We start from the raw sequence: 25,137 nt of genomic DNA on the forward strand, positions 1-25,137 counted from the left end.
AGTTATGACGCGACATTGACCAGTATGAGCACACGTAGGAAGAGTTTACGCAATGTCCATGAATGTTGTTTGTTTATTTTCGTTATAAAATATATCGGTGTGCAGTTGGTTTGAGTGAGAGGCTTTACTAGCGTCGAACCTGCGGTAGAGCAAAAGGAGCTGTAGCTCTAGGCGCCAGTTGGCAAGGGACGCTATTTTCCAGTTTCCGATGCCAAATAAAATTATGATGGCGCCTTTTGAGACGCGTCGAAGCGGTGACAATCTCGGTCTACTTACCGCAAGCCGGTGGGAATCGAGTTGTTACGGGGTTAAAGCCACTGACAGATAGACCGTTTTAGCATGAAATGAGAAACAAACACACTCCTACTCTACTCCTTAAGGTAATCTATAACTGGTCTCACATTATAGACCAGTTGGCCAGAGCACAGAAGACCGGGAAAAGAGGCTTGGCATGGACGGTGTTCATTAGGTCCGTTATTATTAGATTACCTACAGGTTCATACTGTTCCATAAGAAGTAGCACAAACCACTGATCTCACAAACAGATTGTTTGTTTTGTTGCTTTTCTCAATTGGAGCAAATACACGTCAATTTAGCACTTAACGCTTATTGTCTTGCCTCGCGAACATCATGTGACATGATTTGAATCATATGACTATTTGTAGGAGGGGTCAAGAAATTGACGAAGATACAGGGTTTTTTAGAAACTATATTCTTCAGTAGACTTTGTACTTAGCACTTTTTTTTTGTAACCTTTTTGTATTTCCTTTTTTGTACAATAAAGAGTATTAACAAACAAACAAAGTTGATCCAAATTCGTCCAGCCGTTTTAACGTGAAGAAATAACAAACGTACACGACACATACAAACTTTCGCATTTATAATTTTAGTAAGAAGTGATAACAAAAACATGGGTCTATGTATGACAAAAGCCTTATAAGAACAAAAGAATGGATGTTAAAAAAAATTAAACAAACATATCGAAAACAATAAGTTAACAAAGGGATAACATTATATGTATAGTTAGGTATGTTATGAAATGAAGAAACGACGCTGAGTCAACGTAATGATAATTCTGCCATCTGTCAGTCCCCGTGCTATGCAAGAACGCCGGCACTTATGATAGGTACTCCTAGTTGTGGTGTTATTTGCCATTAATACAAAAAAATATAGAAGCATTTTTTAATTATTTAAATATTTTCATTATTCTCCCACAAATCGAGCTGTGTTTTTTTTAATATCTTAAAAAGACGAAGATTTGGATGTTTTAAATTATCATTATTCCACGATGACCGTATAAGTAGAAAGCCCGTACTAAATTTCAGTTTTCTACAAAGAGATGGAATGCAAAATTCATTTTTTCATACTTTCCTAATTTTTAACAGATATTAATGATTTTTATTACGTATTTGTTTATTTTCCAGTTTTGTTAGAAATAAAAACGAGCTTTGAACTAAGTAAAAGCTTTAGTAGTGACGATATACCTGCATGTTCTTATCACCCGCATAAACGCATTGTTGGACTTGCATCGCCGTGCAGCGATAACGGAAGGACGTCCAGCGAAAGTCGTTGCATCAACGCAGTCAGCTAATTGCTGCAATTAATGCAGCGCTGCTCTGTTTTGCGCTGTTAAAATTAATTTAGATGTGCGTTTATTTTTGGAGATTGAAACTCACTCCGTGGTAGCATTCTTTTTAAATACAGGCCCTTTATGTCCGGTTCACATTATTCTAGTAAAACCATTCCAGTAGCATGACACTGCGGTGCTCGATCGCTCTTGTGTAACTCGTTTGGATTGTGACCCCGCAATGTATCGCTACTGGAACGATTTTACTGGGATAGTGTGAACCGGGCATTACCAGCAGGGCTACTACGAAACTCGAAACTCGGAGTTCGTGTCGTGCATTCCCTTCACTTATACTGTTTAATACGAGAGCGAGAGGGACGGTACGATACGAACTTCGAGTTTCGTAGTAGCCTTGCAGTTACCACTAAGTGCAAAATTCGAATTTCGTGTCTTGCCGTCACGTGCCGTCACGTTGACGCTTACATTATTTTCTATATTAAGTTTTTGCAAGCAAATGTACCTAAATGGTATGTAGAGTTAGGAATATGAGAAATCAGGAACAAAACATTTATTTTACGTAGTCTGACTCACGCTTTTTTTTTATTCGACTGGTTGGCAAACGAGCAAGTGGGTCTCCTGATGGTGAGAGATCACCACCGCCCATAAACATCTGCAATACCCAACCTAGGGCCTAAGATGGAACCTCAATGCCAGTTATGGCTGTCTTACTCTCCACACCGAAACCAACAGTGCAAGATGCTGCTTCACGGCAAGGGCTACTCCGAAACTCGAACTCGAAGTTCGTGTCGTGCGGTCCTCGCTCTCGAAACACAACAGTGTCAGAGGGACCGCACGACACGAACTTCGAGTTCGAGCGGAGTAGCAGGATTAGCGAACAAGATGGTGGTAGCAATCCGGGCGGACCTTGCACAAGGTCCTACCACCTGTAAAAACCTGTGCTTGGTCGGTTTTATCCATAAATCGCTTATGTTATTCTTATCATCTCTTCCAATTAGTCTTAAAATCATTGATAAACCTCATGCCATAAATAAACAAAGAATACGCACAGTTTAGGGTCATGTCACTTAAATAGGGTATCAGTGACGGAGTGCGGCGCCGGCGCAGTGGCAATCCACGCGGGGTCAACGCCCTGCCAGCTTTCTGTATAATATTATAATTTATAATTCTATTCTAAAAATTATGTAAGTTGGTAAGTCGCGAGGCGAGATTCTGCGGAGTCATGAGTGAAGAGCACGCGGATATTATGTATCGTCAGCCCACCTGTAGCTTTTGTATATAAAAAAAGAAAAACCGGCCAAGAGCGTGCCGGACATGCCCAGGACAGGGTTCCATAGCCGTTACAAAATCCTTGCATACCTTATTTTAACATAATGTTGTTTTACTATCTGTATCTATTTTATTACATGGTCAATGGACAAGTATTATTCGTTAATCTGCAAAATCAACTTATTAGATTACTTCAATAGATAAGTTTTAATTTCAGATTTACTATTTGCACAGTCAAGTAGTCTGATTTTTTTTAAAGGATTTTGTATGGAAATTTCAAAAAGTTATTTTTACAATATTTATTTTCAGGGTGTATCCATATTAATATCTACACATAACAGTAATGACATAAGAATATCTCACACTTTCCGAGTTCTGGTCATAACAGTGGTTAGTTGGCAACAAACGATATTAATAGGGAACACGCTCACCGCTTCGCTGGTGTCAAATCCACGGCCTTATTGTACTGTCACCAGCACCAATATCTGACACAACAAAGCGTGACACAATAAATATCTGATACTTACGACTCTATTTAGGGCCGATTGGACCTGTCAGATATTTTTGCACGCTCCGCTATGGCAGATACTAATACAGGTGACTCTACCATTGATTGTAGAGAAAGTGTTTGACAAGCGATAGCGTAAACATTGTGCGTAGCTATTCACATGGAGCGAACACATGTGATCGATATGAAAAGTAACGGTAACACTGTCATAATTTAGGTTAATAGTACCAAGCAGTATTTAGCATGGCGTACAGTAAAGTTGAATCCAGAGAGTTAAAGAAGCATGAGTTAGGTAACGTATGTCTTCGGATGGAATACCTTGCAGTTAGTATAGGTACACAATCTTTGCCATACTTGTCATCATAAACGACAAAAAAATGTAGGCAACCCGGTGGGCAGCGCCGGCCCTGGAGTAGAGCAAGAGGAGCAGAAAAACTTAAGGACTCTATCATCTATTTATCACGAATCACGACTCACGACGCACACCTTACATCATAGACAAAGATTGAATAAATCTTCCTGTTATAAAATATCCTTAAGTAAAATTCCTTTCTGGTAACTCGGTAAGTGAAGTAGGTAAGTACCTAACACAAGTACCTACACTTACTGACGTTTTAATATTGGGGCCAAATCCGTGGCTAATGCTTTAAATTAATCGCCACCAAATCCATAAATTTAATACACGTTAGATACTTACTGGCCAGTAATGAAATGAAAGAAAATTCCAAAGCGCATTCAACACGGAATGGTACTGGCTGGTTGCATACGGCATACCGTACGCAAACGTCACATTCTCTTATTTCTGAACGGCACGCAGCCAGTTGGCCGAAAGAGCGTAAAGAGATCGCACGTTCGCGCCATAAAAAAAAAATACGCGCTACAATAAATTAAAAAGTTTATCAACTTTGAGTTTGTTGTTTTTAAATTGTGAATTTTCTGTGCTGTGATTGCGTGATTGAGTGAAAACGTTAAAAACGGACAGTTTTCTCATATTCTGCTTTCCGTAAGTAATTTATTAACGTTAATCAAGTTTTTGTTTTGTTTTCTCGCATAGAGTTCCGTTAAATTGGTAATTTAATTAGTCTTTGGAATAAATATAGTTACTTTTGAGGTGGATAACTTCAAAAGTTACGCTCGACTGTATTGTTATACGTACATAGAATTAATTAATTTACCTATGTAAGTTACTAAATAAGGAAAAGAGGTTTTTATGCGTAATAGGTCAGCGTATTTCGAGTAATACGTACAGTATTGTGTAGTAATTACTACATTAGCTTAGTTACCAAGTCGTCAGACAAAATATACTTAAGTATTCGTGTGTTTTACGCAAGCCTTAATTGCATAACGCATTCCTTAATTAAAATACAATTATCACATTTATCACATTCGAAATAATGAAAGAGCGCAAATTCATATTTTAACACATTTATATATTTCTTCGAGCAGATGATATACTTACAATTACTTTCCACTAAAGTTTGATATCGTCCATCAAATCCACCGAAAAAGAAAATATACGTCTCTGTTTTACATATTAAGTAGGTTCTGTATGCCATAGATTTCTATGACGAAAGATCAAAAAACTTGGCCCATTTAGATCGCTCAGTATGGGAAAGTCTGAAAGTATAAGACATACGAGGATCTGTTCTTAGGAACCATGTCATCGATTTTAATAATAAAAAAATCTGCATTCATAACATATATTTTAAAACCTGTACTCAGCTCGGGAATCAAACCCGGACGTTTTGAAAAATAAAACTTTCATTATTAAAGAATATGAAAACAATGATTTTATTCATAGATATTGTGTTTCATAGTACACATTTATTGCTTAAGACCTACACTATCGATATCCAAATAGAAATATTGTATGTTTTTTTTCAAAACGACCTGGTTCTAGGTCCCGTACTGAGAACAAGTTTTTTTAAAATGTTCGAATGCAGTTTTTCTTGTTACTAAAATTGATGACTGGTTCCTAAGAACAGATCTTCGTATGTCTTATAGTTTCAGACTTTTCCATACTGACCGATCTAAATGGGCCACCCTGTATAACTAATGTACCTAAGTTAAACTCACGAGTGCTCTTCACTATTTATTTATTCAGACAACAAATATCCATACAGTATTAGTAATTTGCTTATAACTAATGTTTGTGTATATATTGGACAAGTGATAGTGCTCCCAAGTAGTTGTCATCTTTAATTTTATATAATTAAATAATAATAGAAGTGACAACAGGGTGTCATCTATTGGGCATCAGCGTGTCGAGCACTCAGACGTTTACCTTATAAAAGTATCTAACTGTTTAAGTGTAAAAGAGGCAAATTTAAAATCATTAGCAATTAGTAACAAAATTAAAACTGAAATATATTTTTTCTATTTTCAGCCATTCCAGTACACAACATCCTTTTTACTAGTCTTCAATAAACATTAAAGCAAAATGATTTCCTGTTGATCATTTCGTTTTGCATTGTAAGTACTATTGCGCTGCTAATATCATTCTGCATAATGAATATAGTATTTTTTCTTCATTTTATACATAATTTAAATTGAATAATTTAATATTTTCAGGGTTGCCACTTAAAAGTCCAATTGCATTAGACTATTTTCCATTTTCAACTATAAAAGACACACACTTATTCATAAAAAGTCACAGACACACATATTGGTCAAAGGCAAATGTCAATTTGACAAATAAAAATGAATTTTAGTTCAGCAGAAGCTAAATAAGCGTTCGTAAAAAGCTCACTCAATACCACAGACCACAACATACCAAACTTTTTTTAGTGCTTAATTCAACGCACTTACAGTGAGATCGGTGGTTTGTTACTATTCGATGAGCAACACTGTTTGTCGCGCAGTCGCGTAGTGTGCGTGTTGCGGCAGCCGCCGAGTCGCGTTCGCGTGCTCCTGAGAAGAAGGGCTACGAAATAGCCCGAAACATGTCGAGCTAAACTCGATTTAAGACATGAGTTATCCGTTACAAAATCATTTAATATAACACTGTTTGTTCTAAAAACTTTCAATGTTTCTTCGTTTCTTCTAAAACAAAGATATAATTCAAAAATGGAATCACGTTCAATAGCAAAAGTATTCTGAAAAACATAAGAACCACACTATTTTAAACGCAGCAATGACATCTATGGAATGTAACTATCGTCCTCAATGGCCTCTTTGTACGTCTCGTTGATGAGTGAGTCACGAGTAACGGAGTTTCAAGGTTCGGGTAGGGCTTTAGGCAAGTGACGCCTTTGTTTGCACTATGTTGTGTACCTACTTAGTATTTGTCCGTATTTAGGTGAGTACAATGGAATGTTGACCAGACTGTACTATAGGTAACGTATTAGTTGAGTGTTGGTAGCTCCGTACATTTAAGTTACCTAAAGTCAGTTAATATATGTGCAAATCCAAAAAATCAAAATTAAAAAGTACCAAAACTTGATTTTCGCAATACAAATAACATCATCCACGTAGCTTTAGATTGCAGGGCTATATACCGAACTAGTTTATGATATGATGGATTATTCAAGGCAGGCAATGTATTGTTACTAGATTTATTTTACTCGTAACGAGTAAATGCCGCTTAAGGTATAGTAGTTGAATTGGTTGCGTTAATGATTAACATTTCTTAAGATAAAAAAGACTACAATAGTGTTTACAGCTTAATTATTAACTGGCACAACAGCTAACTTCCTAGCACCCCTAACAATGAAGGTAAACAAAAAAAAAACAACAGTGCCCTACCGAATTTTACCTCGATACTGACATTGAATGACTTAAAATATAAGAACCTTGGACACATTTTATGATACAATAATAATGATCATTACCACGGACTTGAAGAGATTGGAACAATCAAGTTTTTACGCAATGTTTGTTTATACATACAAACCAAAACAGAGAATGAATCATACATTTATTGTAAAACAGTAAAATAGGTACAATAAAGTCGTATCTTATCCACGAGTTAATGATAGAAAGTAATATTCAGGAACAGCATATGTTTGAACAAAATGAAACTAATGTTTGACTGTTTTGAATGCTTTTAGGGTAAAATCGTTAATTACTAGCCACCTTTCAATAACTGGCCACCTTACACTAAAAATGAATTCTAGTCACAAACAGACTTAATTTTTAGAAGAAGGTGAAATTTACTGGCCATCCTTCAATAACTGGCCACTTTATATTAAAATAAAATCTATTTATAGGTGACCAGAATTTATTTTAATATAAGGTGGCCAGTTATTGAAGGATGGCCAGTATTTAACGATTTATCCAGATATCTAATTACAGAATCTTGGTCCGATGTAATTTTAAATGTCTTTTGCTTTAGATGTTCCCAACTTCTCGTAAACTTTCACGTGTAGGTACTATTACAATAACGACTGACAATCATATAATCATATACTTTAGGTAATTAGCCAGACAATCTACAATCTTTATGAGTCTACGTAATTTATTATTGGTTTTTAAGTCAGTCCAACTTCCTCTTTCTTTAGAAATTTGAAAACAAACAAACGTTGATAACACGTAAGATAGCGTATCAAAGATGAAAGACTCATGAAAAAACGTGATAAAGTGGAGTAAATTGCCATTACTTTTACCTTAACATTAATATCAAGGGTAAACGAGATAAACCTGGTGTTCGGGGTTATTTAAAGGTATTTCGAAAATGGATTTGTGATACCTAAATGATAACACAGAAGCAATTTAATTTATCGAGGTCACCTTAAAGATCCTTAAGCGGTCTAGAGTTAATTAACTCCCAAGGCTACCTAAGTATCAAATTGTATGGAACTGTCAATTGTAATCATCTTAATAAGGTACTATAAGGTACAAAAAATATAATACCAATGCATTGCTTCATGTATTTCAGCTTCAGTTTCTTTCGATGAATTCTTTTCAATGATTGTCTTTCCGAAAGCCCTGTGAACTAAAAGCACTATAATTTTGGTATTTTACTTCTCTGACCAAATAGGTCACAATTTCCATTTTTTTTATTTCTATGTCTCTTGGTCTAGCCTTATTTCATTTCATTGGGGGTTGTTTGGCTTGGCTCTCGTTATTTTTGGCCAGTTACATATACTTATCTGGTCTACTTACTTTAGGTAATTTTTAATGACAGATAATCTCAATTATCTTTCTCATATTTTTTTAACAATTTCTAAACATTATCTTCTTAAAAAGAATGGTTTCACGTGACGACAGTGAAGTACCTATTATGCTCCTTCCATTCGGTGTCGTTAATTGAAACCAGGCTATCAGTAAGCGTAGTTTTACGAACTTGGCACATTTAAATATTAAGCCAATAAATAAAAAGCAACATTATCATCTGTACAAACATGTACACTCGCTCTCAACGATGCAATGCTTTACACCAATAAAGTTAATGTTATTGAGACGGTTACCATACCTTTACTCTACGTCGGTTACATTATGGAACTTAACTCCATGGGACTTAAATGCGCGTTCTCGATCCTTTAGACACATATACTTACACTCCTTTCTTGAAAACCCCATAGCCATACTAAATTCTTTAAGGTGTACAAGTACAGCATCTATCTACCTACATTTATGTTTTAAGTATATCCATCTTTAATAGCTACCTAAATACTTTTGGTTGCAATTGTACCGACATAAAAATAATATCATACAGCTCCATTGCGTCCACATTTTCATAATTTTCCACCATTTTGGGTTCAAGGGTAATTTTAAGCTAAAACAATTAAAACTTCACAATAACAATGACTCACGGATTTACAAAGTGGTTCTAATTGAAAACGAAATAAAGGTGAAAATAGGTTGTGTGAAGAATGAGACACTTATTGCAGATAGATTTAGTTTTACGCTAGTGTAAATAGTTCTTAAATTGTGTACTTACCTGAAGTAAGTGTAAATAAAGAAGATCAAAACGATTTTAGATGGTTAAAAGTTGTTTTTTTTTATTCAATGTATTTGGCCTTATTTCTAAGTTGGCTGTAGAAAATTTAAATTCTATGTATGTTTATACAATTCGCCAAACGGTTCCAGGATCGTCGTGTGCGCAGAATATCAAACGTAACACATTTGAGGTTATGTCACCGTTGAGACTGTTGCCGTAACGGCTAATCGATTAGAATTTTTTATAGTACAGTCAACGTCATAAATAAGTGATAATTTCTGTACCTTGTCGGTTTCAGACATTACACAATTTTGTATGGCTTTTCAAACATGACGTTAAAGTGACAAGGTACAAAAGTGATCACTTATTTATGACGTTGACTGTACAATAGCCATGTAAGTCATTAAATCAGTTTAACTACTTATATTTCGTTATCAGGGTAATTTATTGCCGACCTCTCAATTAATTAGACTATAAAGTGATAATGATAATTATTATTTTCTTACTCACTTTAATAAAATCGATAAGCCCTTACAATAATCTAAAAATTGACATAAATAATAACAAGGCAAGACCTAGATAAAAAATAAAAACAATGTGTTTTTATAGACATTGACTCATACTTAATGATGTTATTTTTTTAGGTTGCTTTTACATTAATACAGATATTCGCATTGTTATTAAAGGTAAATTAAGAATTGACCTGCTGTTTAGATTTTCAAAATAACTTGGTATTAGTTGGTATACTATGTAAAAAATGCAATACACTAGTATGTAGACCTGGCCCCATATAGCACGAAAAATATAAGAGTTTGGTACAAAACGATACCTCACTTTCAACTTTCGTGTTTTTTTTTTCAAATATAGCACTTGTAACTTTTGTACACATGAACTAAGTTCGTCACGATTTTAATCGGTCACTGCTTTCCATAATGATTAATGTGTCAAATGTCATAAAGCCCAGCCCATACACACAAATCCACAGGCAAACTAACATAATACAGGCGTTGCCGGTACGTAACAGAGCTATGTATCTATCAGAAAAGTCGCGAGCCGAGCAACAATGTCGCTACACTGCTTTAAAACAAACTACACATAGGGATGTACCAATGTCCACAAAGTATCGACATGGTCCCTCTACCACGAAAATTACAAGTGCTAAAAATCCACATAATTGTTAACTATCTCAAACAATAAGAAACTAATTAAGGTAAACGTACTCGTCACTGTCCCAATAATTGGCATCTTTAATTTTATGTCATTAGCAATAGAGATGACAGCAGGGTGTCGTCTATTGGGCATTTGGGCATTAGCGTCTCGGGCACTCGGACGTTTACCTTATAATGCAGTTGTAGCAGTTGTACATTTCGTGGCCCAGGGGTCTGATACTCAAAAACACTTGAATAATATCGATAATTTCTTTGAGACAGATAGGTATATACTATTTAGAGAAGTGTTCTTGTGAATGGATGTTGCTGTGTATGTTTGTGTGATTAAATAATAGTCTTTCATAATATGTGATGATGCGAAAATGGCGGCAGTGACAGTCGATGAGTAGTTGATTTAGTCATCGTACGTACAATTATTACGATTCATTCGTTTCGATTAAGATTTGCCAAGCAAATTTTGGTTGAATATAGCGATTAAGGTAAAAGTATTATTTTATCCATTTTATGACTAGAACTTTTGAATGAAGTAAAACAATTATTTTGCTCACCCGCGACCTTTTGATAGCTACAAAAAAAAGTAGCTATCATAAGGTCGCGGGTGAGCAAAGTAAGTTTTAGTTCATTGATATGGACCTCCGCAAAGTAACGCCTGATTCAATAACTTTTGAACGTCAAAAAATTCTACCACTGTTTCAGAAAAAAAACTTCTGCTCACTATCCAGTAATATCTTTACATATTACTACTACCTTGTCGCTGTAACTTCATAAATAAACTTAATGTGATACCTACCCACTAAAATTAATAACTATAGAATGCTATAGATAATTTATTGATATTTCGGGACATCCCTAACTACACTATCTTTGAATCTGAAATGCAAAGCACATACATATTATGCCGTTCATGTTGTTAAGTTCATGACATAACAGACTATAATCTGCTTACGCATAAGTAGTTGAAATGTCACTCGTTATACATAATTCAAGAGATCGTTGATGTTAATTTCTTAGCAACATGAATTCATTTAGATGAATCTATCATACAAGCTTGACCTAATGCGACAGAGAATCAACATAAATACATTCGTAAAATTAGTGATCGATCATCATAACATCGTAAAAAATTATAAGTTATTATTCTTCATTTTCACTACGGTTACTTTGATGACTTTTTGTATTTCTACAGAGTGATAAAATGGGACCATGTCTTTTCGAAAACTGTTTAGGATACTGATAATACTCCCCGTTAGAGTTGGATTAGTTGAACTTTACGTTTCTAAAAATATTTTGAAATTGTTCTCGGTTAATAGGAAATATGCGTGGAACACTTCTCTTAAATAATTAAACGTGATACAAAATGGAAAATAAAACATAATTACGCGTTCAGCGTTAAATTAACAATATCTGCTGAAAAATCCTTACTTTCCATACAAAATTTTCTAGTTCATTCATTTTATACTTTTGACCCCTATGCCGCATACGATTTTGTACCTCCACCTGCATGAAAACCGAATATAATCATAGATAGAATATAATCATCATCATCATCTCAGCCGTAGGACGTCCACTGTTTCACATAGGCCCCCATAAACCTCCAGTTGCTTCGGTTGGAAGCGGCCTGCCCTGCGTCCACCGTGAACCTGCGGCTTTAACCAGGTTGAATATAAGTAAAGAATAGCTCAAACTAATAAAACATTGCCGCCTCTTCATTGGATTTGTATCACTGTTGCATCTTGGTGCTGAACTATTCGTCCTTTGCATATTTAGTATTTCTAGTTCTTAGTCTTAGCCTCAAGTCTTAACATTGTCAGGTGCAGATAGTATAAGAACTTCCTGACAGTAACGTCGCGTCACCACACAGACTTCTCCTTACAAAACGCACTTGCATAACCAATACATTAATATTCAAATCACCCAACTGCACTGTTTACAAACGAAGTCATTTCCTTGTCACATTCAACTTAAAACATTCCTGGTGCCATGGAACAGTGTAGAATAGCAAATTTTAATTTACGCAACAGTTACGCGGGTTCCGAAGTTCCGAACGTGTTTTGGACTCTTCAAATAATAGGCCTTGTTGCCCAACCCGCAGTACTAATTAGTAAATTAGTTACGCGTTCTGAGGCTTTAGTAATATACGCCCATTTGCAAAATCCTTTTCAAGTATTGGGCACAAGGAAAACGTTTTTACATGCTAGTGATGTAAGTTTCAGGTTGATAGATGGCTATGTTGACGACATTACAGTGGTGTTCAGCTGTGCGAATTGTGTCCGAAAATAATAAATGCGAATACCTTAAAAAACCACGATCGTAAACAAAGAAATCTCATTTTGTTGCGAAAATTGTACTTATCACCTAAATTGATAGCTAAATTGTCGCTTAGCATGGTTTTATTTAGCAAAAACATTTGTTGAATAAATTGGGCGTAGTAAAAAGATAACATTTTCCCGTTTAATACAGAACGCTATAATTGCGACATAGTTAATGTAATTATTCCATTAAAATCACAATATGTCGTTAACTAATTGGAATTCCCTTGTTTCAGGTTTTAATGACTTTCCACGTTCGGATATAGCCCGGTGACTGACAAAGGTGAGTAACCTTCAACTATAATAATAAAACAACGTGCATGTAGATTGTCTATGGTAATTGGGATAGACTATACCGAGCTATGAGCAAGGAAAACGATTTAGGTGTCTTGTGGAAATTAACTTCTTTTGACCTGTACAATGTCCTCTTAAAGTTAACGGAAGTTAAAAAGCACGGGGTATTTAGATTATGATATCCCGTTTCGTTTAGTCACAGTCGTAATTGATTCGAACCGTATTTTTACTATGCATTTTTGGGTTAAAATGCCCTGAAATAAGCTATCAACTAAGCCATCGCTCTAGTTGTGACATGACCGTGTAGTGCCTAACCCATTGCGCAGCAACAGCGACTCAAACAGTCAAACACGAGCCTATATTTACACACAGCCTCATTAAAATCTCATTTCATTAAAACTAAAACTGTGACACTTTAATATAAGAGTGATCAAGGAAGGCGACCGTAGACAGGAACTCATCAAAAATATTAAGACGGCGAAGATGGCGGAATGATCTTGACGACTATCGAAAAGATTTGTCGGTAAGAGAGAAAACTTTGATGGTAGGAAAGAAAACTTTTACTCCATAGTGCGAGGGTTTCGTGAGCCAAAATATCGCTAGATGGCGTTAGTATTGAAAGTTCCGTAAAACATTAGTCTTGCTTGCAATTGGTTCAGTTACTTATTTAACCAATCACAAAAGTGACAAAAATGTCAAAGTTATAAGATGGACCTCACGATACTAGCGTCACAGAACCCTTGATTCGACAACACAACACGTAAATAACCCTCCTTCGGGCAGTCGGGTAAAAAGGTAAAAGCTTAATAGCATGGAGCGAAAATTTTTGTTAGACGACCAGAAGTGAGAAATCCCGAATTAGATATGCCAAGATGCAACTCCTCGCAGTGTATACAATATTTGCCATACAAGTCGAAGACATCATTAAAAAAAATTATAACCCGGTGGGAATCAAGTGGCTACTGCCTCACGCCACTGCTAGGCACTGTTAATGAATTTTCGTGACGCGCTATAGTGACGATCTCTTATCGAATTCGCTCTAGTCGAAACATGGCCACACATTTCCGAACACCCTTATTACCCCCATTTCCCCAAAACTGAAAGCTGAAGCGTCATGCGTCGCATCAAGTGACGCGGGTATGCTCCATGCTCCAGTTGCGTCACACAATGGCAGCACAGTGGTTATCGCGTCCGCTTGTCGCCATTATAAATGCACAACCAGGTCATGGTGTAAATTTTATTGTATAACGCTTCTTATGTTATTGTTTGCATAATTATACAATAGAGAGCAATAGAGCATCTATAAAAAGGGCGTCTTGTTTTATCAACTTTTTTTATATGGGCACATAATGGACGCAGCTCGAAAAGATGGTCCGTGTTAGCCAAGTTAACTATACAAAACGACTGTCTGAAAGAAGTTCCACTGTGACCCAGAAATGAAATGAAATATTTTCATTGCGAAAGCGTGCTCGTAGTTGACAAGCCACACTATCTGCTTAATAGGCATGCAAAATTGTTAGAAATGTTAGAATAATTGCGGGCTGTATGCAACGCTACCTAATCGAGTAGCAAAATACGATACAACCTATCTAGGGTACATACTGCGTATTAAAAAATGTATGGCTTAAAGCCACCCAGCCAGCACCCCCAGCACCCTTGGTGTGTTTTGAATAGTAAGCAACCTTGTCGATAATCATAATCAACATTATTTCAAGCCACTGCGCTTACTACGGCTTAAATAAGGCATTATGACGATACATTAACCGAGGATATATTGTTATAAGAACACAATAAATGCACCTTAAATATACTTATATTATCTAGATAAAGCTCACGAAAGTCAAGATTGCTGGTGTACTATATGCACATAGTTAATCTTATTGTTAGTTTAAAGGAATGTACAAACCAACTACCTACCTAAGCAAGTTGTGGCCTTTCTTGCTAGCCTTTCAAAAGGACGTGCGCTATGCGACTGAAACAGCGTTTCGTAATAGTCGAGCACATAATAAATATTATTTAGTGTTAAACAACTTAAAACTTTCCCTCTCAAATGTGTAAGTGTTTGATTAACAATTTGACATCGACGTATTGACAATCAATCAATGGATCTTAACGAAATGATGATGAGTCACATATGACTCTTACGGCCAATGACAGGGTATTACGGCAGACAAAGAACGTATTACAACATTGTTTGTATCGTCTTAGCAATAGTGCATTAAAGCCGATGAAGTGCAGCAAATAGATAAGACAGGTAGGTAGACGCACTATTTATTAATGAATATTATGAGTCATCCTAGCACTTGTATTTAGATTTTCTTGCAGAATTGAAAATTTCGAAAAACTTAACCCGAATGTATGTTAAATATGAAAATTTAACAGTCATAGCTGAACATGGATGAATAACACACAGTACCTAAATCTATTGAAAACAAGTTTTCATTTATGTTAAGACTACTGAAATAGAGACTTAATTTAAGACTGCCTTTAAAGTAACCATGTCCGTATTTAGATTGTGAATAGCTAAGCAATTTAAGTAGAATGCTGCCCATTACAACAGCGATTAGATATTCTATGTTGATGACATGACAGATAGGTAATACTGTAATTTAGAAGTATAGATGTAGTGCAAAACGTTTTTACACAGGCCAAGTCAAAATCAATCTTATGCCAATTTCATAAAGACTTTGACATGGAAAAACTTTTCTCACTGTAACTATAATTTAGTGCAGTTCATTGATCTGAACCTCCGCAAAGTAACGGAACGACTAAATCTGTCAATTATCTAGAAATAATTCGTTTCGAATGAGTCTAAATAGGAATGATCACGAATCATAATAAAAGTAATAAATCCGAGAAAGCATCAAAGGAATTTGAAAATGTATAATTAACTTTTTTCGATGCAACGCGTTACGTCACATGTAATTATAATTAAATTCAAACTATAATTAATATACTCATACATTCCACTACGAGTTATCCACAGAACAACGGGTAAAGCGAATTTCAGTAATGAGCGAAAAATGAAAGTTATAGCGTACAATTATATTTAATTCAAGCAAAGTTAATAATTACTGTATAATAATAATGATGTCTGTGTTAATAACAATAAATTTGTCTCATTATCAGTTGATTCTGTAAATCTGTTATACATCCAACGATATCCAACTACTGAATAATACCGGAATCCTTACTAATATTAATAAGAAAGTTTTTATCCCCAAAATCACCATTTCAAAAAATTACCAAATATCAAAATTAAACATTTCATTTCTTATTCTACTCTATATCTTAGTTAGTCAAATGTTAAACAAAATTTATTAGGCTTGTCTGCGATAGTACAGCGGCCACTGATACGAGTACACGTAAAAAGATATCATTATTACCGTGAGATAATTTATTTTTATTACCATCTTCTTAATTTCTTTGGTCGAACGGTAGCCGACAGCTCGTAAATGTCACCGGTACAAGAGAAAGTGGTGATTTTGCTCCGTAATGCTGCAAGGTAATTGTCACTTGCTAACTTAGCACTTCGATCATCAATTAAGTGATCAAGATCAATAAAATATTTTGCCTTTCTTGTTCTTTATATATCTTTCAACATCTTAGAACCTTCCATTTAATTTATTTGTCACTATTATTAACGGAATCTTGTATGCCTTTAATTAACATACAATTTACTCAAATCTTTTATCTTTAAAAAATATTCAAATCTTTTATCCTAAAACCTTTATTTTCCCATTTTAGAATTTTGTTGTTATAATTTTGAAATCTTAAACCTTCTTATACACAGAACAAACTTTTTTTGCAGTTCTCATTATCGTGTCGTCGTTATGTTGTCTATCATCCATTCTGACTTGATCCGATCGAATATAAGTTGACAGCTTTCTTACTCGACATGACTTGCATGTTTCATTACTCTCGCTTCATTCCTTCTGTCATCTCTATTTGACTTAAATGTCGTTTTCATTAAAAAGTGCAAAGTAATCAAACGGACATTGAAAGTGATTGTGATATAGAATAGACGAACGATCGAGTGTTTAAAAGTTTAAAATTTTTGTTTCTCATGCAAAGCAATTACAAACTAGCTCAATATAATGGCGTGGTTTAGTTAATGAAGACGGCAATAATTCTTTTTTTGATAGTTTTTTAGTATGATAGGAGTTGAGTTGTCTATGTATTTCTATGTAGAATGCAGTGCTCCATAGATATAGGCCAAGTCATGATGGCAGGGGATGATATTTGTAATATACTCGTACTAGATTTTTTTGTTTTCATCTTTAAAAATAATTTAACTATAGGTATTTATCATCATCATCATATCCTGCATCTACCGTAAACCTGCGGCTTGAACCATGTCATCCGTCCATTTTTTGGGCCTACGCTGCGTTTGCCTAGTTTGAGAACTTTTCAAGTTAACTATTGATCAGAAAACAAAAGAAAATACTTTACATTCCACAAATTACTTTTAAAAGTGCAAAGTTTCAATGATATACCTACTGTAGAAAGTATTCAATCGCTAACCGTGTTGATAAACATAAACTTGACCTCTTTTTCCGACGTTATGCACGTAGGGAACGAATCGGATTTCGTTCGCCCTCGAACCCGGTTGCTCAACGCTCCATTGTATTATGAGGAAATCAATTAGACAATCGTGTTAATAACCATATTTCACTTCCAGGCGAATTCGAGCCGGTTTCAGTATTGGTTTCGGTCTCGGTATCGGTTTCTGGGTCTTTAGCACGGAAATCTGTACAATGACTATTTATTGTTAACCCGTGTTTCCGAAAGTGCAACTGTTTGGCGGTAGTACTCTAGTGTGAATTGCTGGATTTAGAATCGGCAGCAGATTTGTAATGTTTTGTTTGTTTGTTTAGAATTTGTTTCGTTCTCGTTTCTGAAACGCTAGTGGTTGAAACAAAATTTTATTTATTTAACTGTCGTCAAGTTTAATTGCATGCTGTCACTTTTACTTGATAAACATTCATGGAATGCACGACGATTAAATTAAAATTTATGAACGAAACGAGATAGTGAAATAGAATTGCAGTTTTCTTTATGAAGACTAATAAAAACGTAGACGTAGTTTTCCGTAAAGATGTTGATAGGGATATTTTCTCAGGCAAGGCGTTCATTTTCGAAATCACATAGGTAGAGCGGAGCGGAGCGGAAGCTCCAAAGATATAAAAAATGGATTCACATTTGAAATACTAGGGGGCTGTTTCACCACCCATTGATTAATTTAATTATAATTATAATAATAATTGTGATGCCGTCTCCGTCTATTGGAACAAAACAAATAAAGACGGCATCACAGTGATCCGTCAGATCTAGACACGCGGTAGCGTGTCAAGCCAAGTTTAAGCTAATAAATGTAATCAATGGCTGGTAAAACAGGGGGTTGAATTAGGGCTTTCGTCAATTAGTTGGAGTTTAATGTGAGTTGTAATTTTGTACAATTTCTTGCATTAGCTTGCGCGAATCATCAATGTACTAATTGTGGTTATGGAAAAGCAAACTAGAAGATTGTTCGTCGTAGTTTTGTTGCAATTCACAGATTTTACTACCTCCGAATAATATTTTAAAATTACGAATAAGTTCTTCATAATATTATCGGCAACATATTTGTTTCGGATATATTACAAATATAAATCAAACCTTGCTTGTCAATGGTCCGCCACTGTTGCAAATAGGTAGTATGAAATTATCACTAAACGCGTAATTATTTTAGTTATAAATATCGTCTAGTAGCAATAATTGTCAAATATAGCATACATTGGTTAAATTGAAAGCCAACCTATAGTTATATTATGACCAAAAGTTAAATACATACAAGTGACGTGACATATCAAGGCAGAATGTAATCACGATTCGTTAAGGCTACGCCGTTTCAAATCGTTACGCGTCATTCACAACACAAACAACCTCTTAAATCGACATTAGAACAATATTTGGCACTAAACGTATTGAATATAGAAAGATGCCTAAAACCAAGAACTTAATTTGCAAATGTATGGGATTCCTTAAATGGAGTAAAACTCGACTGTGCCAGCATGTGGGCAATGTGTTTCGAATGTTTGACATACACACGTATATTTGAACACGTCGCACCTTTAAAATTAAACTGTAACAATTCGAAATATTCACATTTCCAAAATAAACTTTAAATAAAACACAATCTGGTTGAATTTTAAAATTAGAAAATTTCGAATTATTTCAGTTTAATTTCGAAGGTGCGGCGTACGTTTCGCATTCAATTGAATTCTTCTTTTTTCCTTCTTTTCTAACTAACTTATATAACCGTCTCATTCCGTCTCGCTAACTCGCAATCTAATAATACTTATAGGGCCTAACCCAATAGACTTTAAACTTGGCATGCTTTTACTTGGACACTAAAATAACTTTCCTCTCTTTCTGCATACGCTTCTTGGAAAGGGATTCTTGCTTTATGTCCACGACAATGCCTGGCATTCTAGCGTGGCAGCGTCGAACTGTATCGTACTAGACCGCTACTCAGTGCCAGTGGAACTAATGTGCTAGCGCACACAGATCACATTATGCACGAGGAAGGAAGTATTTACGAGTTTCCATTCGATTATAATGATATGTACTGATTTGTATGGCGTATGAAGCTTGGGATTTGGGAAATTGATAGAAGGCTAGGCTACTCTGGTCGAAAGGAGCAAAATCAGGGACTGCATGGATATTGCGATATCCTGGATTATCGTTGCTTATGTTATGTTCATTTGGATCCAGTAAATGAATTAAGGATAATGTATTTTTTAAACTGGGTTTACCGTTAAGCTCTATTATGTGTAAATATTTAATATTTGCATATTTAGGTATTTCCATGACTAATCCGTCCTTTTGAATAAGTCGGAAGCTCGCGTTAGTTTGCTAATTTGAATATTTCATTGTCTATTTAACTTCGTTCAGCACGTAATACTCTTTCTATTTCTCCGTACAACTGCAAATGTAGCTTTCTAGTAGGTATGTCAGAAATTTCCCGCAATATTGGCCGAACACGGTCAGCCTAATGGTTCATATTGGCACAAATGTTGGTCTATTAACATTCTAGACCGTATAGAAATCTAGCTAAAGGGGGCACTAGAAACTACGAAGCTTCACATTGACCGATAGAGCGCTGTTTAATAAGATTTCGCCGTTTTTCTTGGGAAAAGAAAACTTGGCGACTGTGTGAAACGTCACGGCAAAAACTTTGAATGCCTGGACCCGTTCAATACGTGTCTTTATGGAGAAAATGCTATAGACTCGTTTATATAAATGCATGTTTACAGTAAAGTTACTGATTACAGCGTAAGATCATGATTAATTATGATATGCAGCCGTGGTGGCCTAGAGGTTTGACCTATCGCCTCTCAAGCATCGGCTCGCACCTCTGAGTTTTTCAAAATTCATGTGCGGAATTACATTTGAAATTTACCACGAGCTTTGCGGTGAAGGAAAACATCGTGAGGAAACCTGCACAAACCTGCGCGATTATGGTGCGTTCGTCCGTTTCAATGGTTGGGCCGGAATGGTAACTATGTTGCTTCTTAAACTATCTCTGTGCCCATAACGGTTAGTGGGACGTGATGACAGATGAAGATTTATTTAATTATAATAATTTATTTATTTCGCATTTATAATATTAAGTAGGGATTAGGTCTATTTGTAACCTAAGTAGGTTACAAATAGACCTCGACATAAGTAGAGTTAAAAACCCGATTTCAAATTAAAAAAACCGCAATCAAATTGGTCTACCCGTTTAAGAGCTACGGTGCCACAGACAGACACAAATAGCGGCCATACTTATAACACCCCTCTTTTTGCGTCAGGGGTCAAAAACAGAACTTGCATATGTAGACTAGTGTAAAAGTGGATTAAGAGCGTTAATTGCTGACAGAGATGATTAGTATGAAGACTTGCAAAGCTAATAATTAATTAAATAAATTTGAGATGAGTTGGAAGATTGTTTTTCTGACTGGTAAACTACAACGATGTAAATTAGAGAGTTGTAGACTTTTTTTAGAAGATTCTGAATTCCTAGTTGATGATTCTGCATGTATTAATATTATTATTATTATTAAACGTGTTTGGGCTGGATTAGTCATTGTTAAGTAGTAAATGGACACTCGCTTAATGTACGTGAGTCGCCTAACATACGCAGCAGCGTCATAGCCATCGCATGTGCAAAAGTGCTTGCATGCTAAATTCGGAGTTCCATTTTAAGCGATCTGTTTTACATCTTTTCGCTAGCTGTAGGTAAATGCTTTTTGTTTTCATTTAACGTCTATATTGTTGTGTCGTGAAAACTGACTGCCTTCTTTAATTGAATCTTATGTTGTGCACAAACTGACGCAATCAGTAAACCTTACAACACTTTTACTGTATAATTACTCATCAGTCACTTGCGCAGATCTCATTTAGATTCAGAATAATAAGATCATTAAACGTCTTACTGTTAGTTCGTATCAAGTGCATGGAACTTAATTTATGACTACTAAGGGCCTGTTCCAACAAACCCTACATCAACAACAGCCCCTAAATCTTACCAATGAAATGATAAGAATGGCTGATGATGATGATAGCTTCTATTCAAGTTAAATTATGCTTCGGAGACATCAAGGCAGCTGCGTACCTGCCTGCTTAGTAATTGATGAAATAGTTATAAATCAGGAGAAATCAGTCATATACATTATGTACATGGATGATTTATTGCTACATTGCTTTTCACACTTTTATCAACTACTTTTTCTGTCTAGAATTTATTCCATTACGAGTAAGCAGGCAGCAAGACAGTACAGAGAAAGTTTATATTATTCCTTATTTAGTAACATTCCCGGAGCCAGTTTTACTACTGATTGTTTATTTAAAACATCAAAGAACACCGGACCAATACAATGTCTTTAATCTGAAACCACAAATGCCGTTTTCGGTTTAAATGATTTAACTTTTAACGTACAGTTACATCGTGATGAATGCCCGAGTTAGCCGTAATGGCTTCCTTAATGTGGCAAGTTTTTACAGCCAACTAATTTGGTAAAGCCGTCCGCTGCACCTGTGAATACCTTTGCAATTTAGTTACCTCAGTCGCTATTTAATCAAAATTAAACGATAAAGAAGGCAGAGGCACGACGAGAGGAAATGTTTCAACCAATATCAATCATTAACTTGACATTTTATTTTTATTTTTAAAGGTAAAATTTTAGATCTCATGATCTCATACCATATCTAATGAACATGACACCAATAACACATCTAAACAAGGACTAAAAGAATCAACAGTCTGGCAACTCAAGTGTGTAACCGATCTATCATCTACTGATAAAACTAACAACAAGCACATGTTCACTAACCTTAAAACGTGTTTAAGCGGAGTGTAAAATTATACTACATTGCTTATAAAGTTATAAACAGTGGATGACTTGAAACTTGATCCACAGTATACGGTTACCCACATGCCGAGCCGTGCAGAAAATAGCATGAGTTGACGGTATAGAAATAAAGTACTTGCTTTATGTGTTAGAACAGTCAGCATCTTGCCATCATCTTTATACATTGATTCATTTGTTAATTATACTAGCATATCGATGAATATAATCCCAATAGCTGTCGAAATATTGTTTTTATTGGACAATGGACAGACAAAGATGTATGTCTAGAAAGGCAACGGAATTTTCTCTAGGTTTCTTACGTATGAAGAACGTTACTAAATCTTTCTGTGTTTAGGCTGATGCTTTTTTGATGTAATAATCAGGTTATTAATTTATACTTTAACTAAAATGTTTAGTTGAACTAATTGTTTCTAACTTTATTTGTAAATAATAGTGCCGTATTCTTGTCCAGTGTTTAGTTTAGACCGCACTTATTTCCAAACAATATACTGAACGTATATTTTTAATGTATTAAGTGAAAACAGCAGTAAAACATTGTGTATGTTTGTCGAACAGCTTTTTTTAACTTACCTACTCAATCTGTCTGTAACTCGGCAAGCGGTAATGGCAACTTGGTACATGTACGCTTTTAAAAGTTCAATGACTTCCAACTACATGGGATATTTATGTTGCACACGTGTTGTTTTTTGCCGGTCGCTTCACGCGTCGAGAATATTAAGGGTATATAATCTGTGCCACAGTACTGTGCGAATACTGCGAATGTGACTGGCTGGTTAGCTATTCCTTTGTTCGATAGCCATTAAAATAGTAAGAAGTAGAGTCTTGCTGCTTGCTATGCTTACCTATGTTTTTCTCTATGTTGTTTTCTCGTCTGTTATAATAATCTCAATTATTATCAGTGACTTGAGTTTGAAAGAAATAAAGGAGATTGTTATTGAAAATTTCCAAAAAGTCTAGTACTTACATTGTTTACTTAGTAAAACTTTCTTAAATGTATATTTAGAATAGAAATCGCATGTAACAAAACGCGTGTTACCTAGGTATTTTAAAACTGCAAGTGAATCCTTCGAAAGCAAAATCCGCAAACGGTACAAAACAATAGAGAATTTGTTACGCGAACCTCGTGACATCGCGTAAAGCATAACCTCTAATTTGTTTAGTTTGCGCAACCTACTTTCGAATGCCTTGTTTCCCGCGCAAAAGTCATCTGACATGTCACTGTGACATTTCTTTGTTTTTAAAATTGCAGGTTTGCGGCACGGAGCATACCTAAGTGCTACAAAGATACTGGCTGGATAAATAGATGTTTCCATTGTTTAGTTTACTTTTACTTTTATCATGAGAAATATCGCTTGACGGATTACTACTAAGTTGTAATAGGTCTACAATTTGTTGGAAACCATCTTACTATCTTATTTCGATTATTTATGTAACTAATTTACATTGTTCAAGTTTAAAGTAAAATACAGATATTTCTACATCCTGCATTTATAATAATCATCCGTTTAAAGCCTATATGAACGAGACCTCTTTGCATATGACGAACCGGTTTAAAAGGACAAACTGGCCGATAAAATTCTTTAAAAGTATGTCAACCCCCAGGACAGTTGACCGACATTCTTCGGAAGCACATTTAGCGCCTTGAAGCGCTAATTGGCATAAATTTGTTGTTAGTAGGTTGTTACTTTGGTTGCTTGGCCTTTAAACGTTTGCGGATCTGATAGCGACGTACCGTGTCGCTTTAACTCATTATAATCTCTTCAATGTTACTGCTTATGATCTTGTAAAGTGACATGGTTATAAATACTTTCGTGACTTGAGCTGGTATGTTTTTTGTTTGAACATTTAATTTATGCAAACGGAAACATGATGAGGACGTGGTCTGCGTTGTAAACGTTTTCTGAATAAAAGCTGGCGATTGGCTCGAGATATTTACAAAATAACTTCGTGACAGGAATGGCGAACTGCTTATTTATAAACGAAAAAGCTTTGTAACTTGTACTAATCGAAATTAATTCGGATTTTTATCCAAATTTGTGAGGTTGTCACTTATTCCTTATTAAATTAAATCATTGTTATGCAGAACTACTTACTAACTACTACTTATTGTTGCTAACCAATTTTGCATGTATTTTTTTTTGGAAAAAAATCATGTTATGACAAGAATGCATGTTTATATGCAATATAACAAGAATCTTCATTTTTCAAATGCAACTAAGGAAAAGACTATAAAATTGCAGTAACTGACAGCAGAAACCAATAAATATTACTCTCGCACTTTCTACAATAGATAAACGTGTTACTTACAGCATAAATATATGGAATAGCACAGTAGTACAGCAAATAAAACCTCTGTACAACTCCGTACAACGATACAGCTGCCGCAAAGAAACTTTTATAGGTACTTCCTCTGTCCATTTAAAGGTCATAAAATTAATTGAACAGTTAAAGCGCAAACTCACGCGCAATTAAGCTGCAACACTCGTTATACATATACAACATGAATGTCCTTCAAATCGAACACATTGCAGACTCAAATAAAACTGGCTATGCATTATCAAGTTCGGTCCTCAAAGTTTTGGTTGCAACGTTACTCAGTGAATATATACGATTTAAGACATGGATGCTACGGATAATCATCTCCTAGCTTATATACGCCCCACTGCTGGGCACAAGCCTCCTCATAGAATGAGAGGGCTTGGGCCGAAGTTCTCACGCGGGCCC

General features: G+C 35.4%; 1 protein-coding gene across 1 annotated transcript in view; it reads left to right on the forward strand.

The window, feature by feature from the left end:
• Positions 1-4,168: 4,168 nt before the first annotated feature.
• The window catches only part of LOC141441328 (SH2 domain-containing protein 4B-like), a gene marked incomplete at its 3' end in the record, with an annotated part of 39,262 nt that continues 18,293 nt past the window's right edge, over positions 4,169-25,137 (forward strand). The window contains 2 exon segments of the mRNA XM_074106027.1: positions 4,169-4,365; positions 12,958-13,004.

Source organism: Choristoneura fumiferana, chromosome 23 (genome assembly GCF_025370935.1).
Source record: "Choristoneura fumiferana chromosome 23, NRCan_CFum_1, whole genome shotgun sequence".
NCBI lineage: Eukaryota > Metazoa > Arthropoda > Insecta > Lepidoptera > Tortricidae > Choristoneura > Choristoneura fumiferana.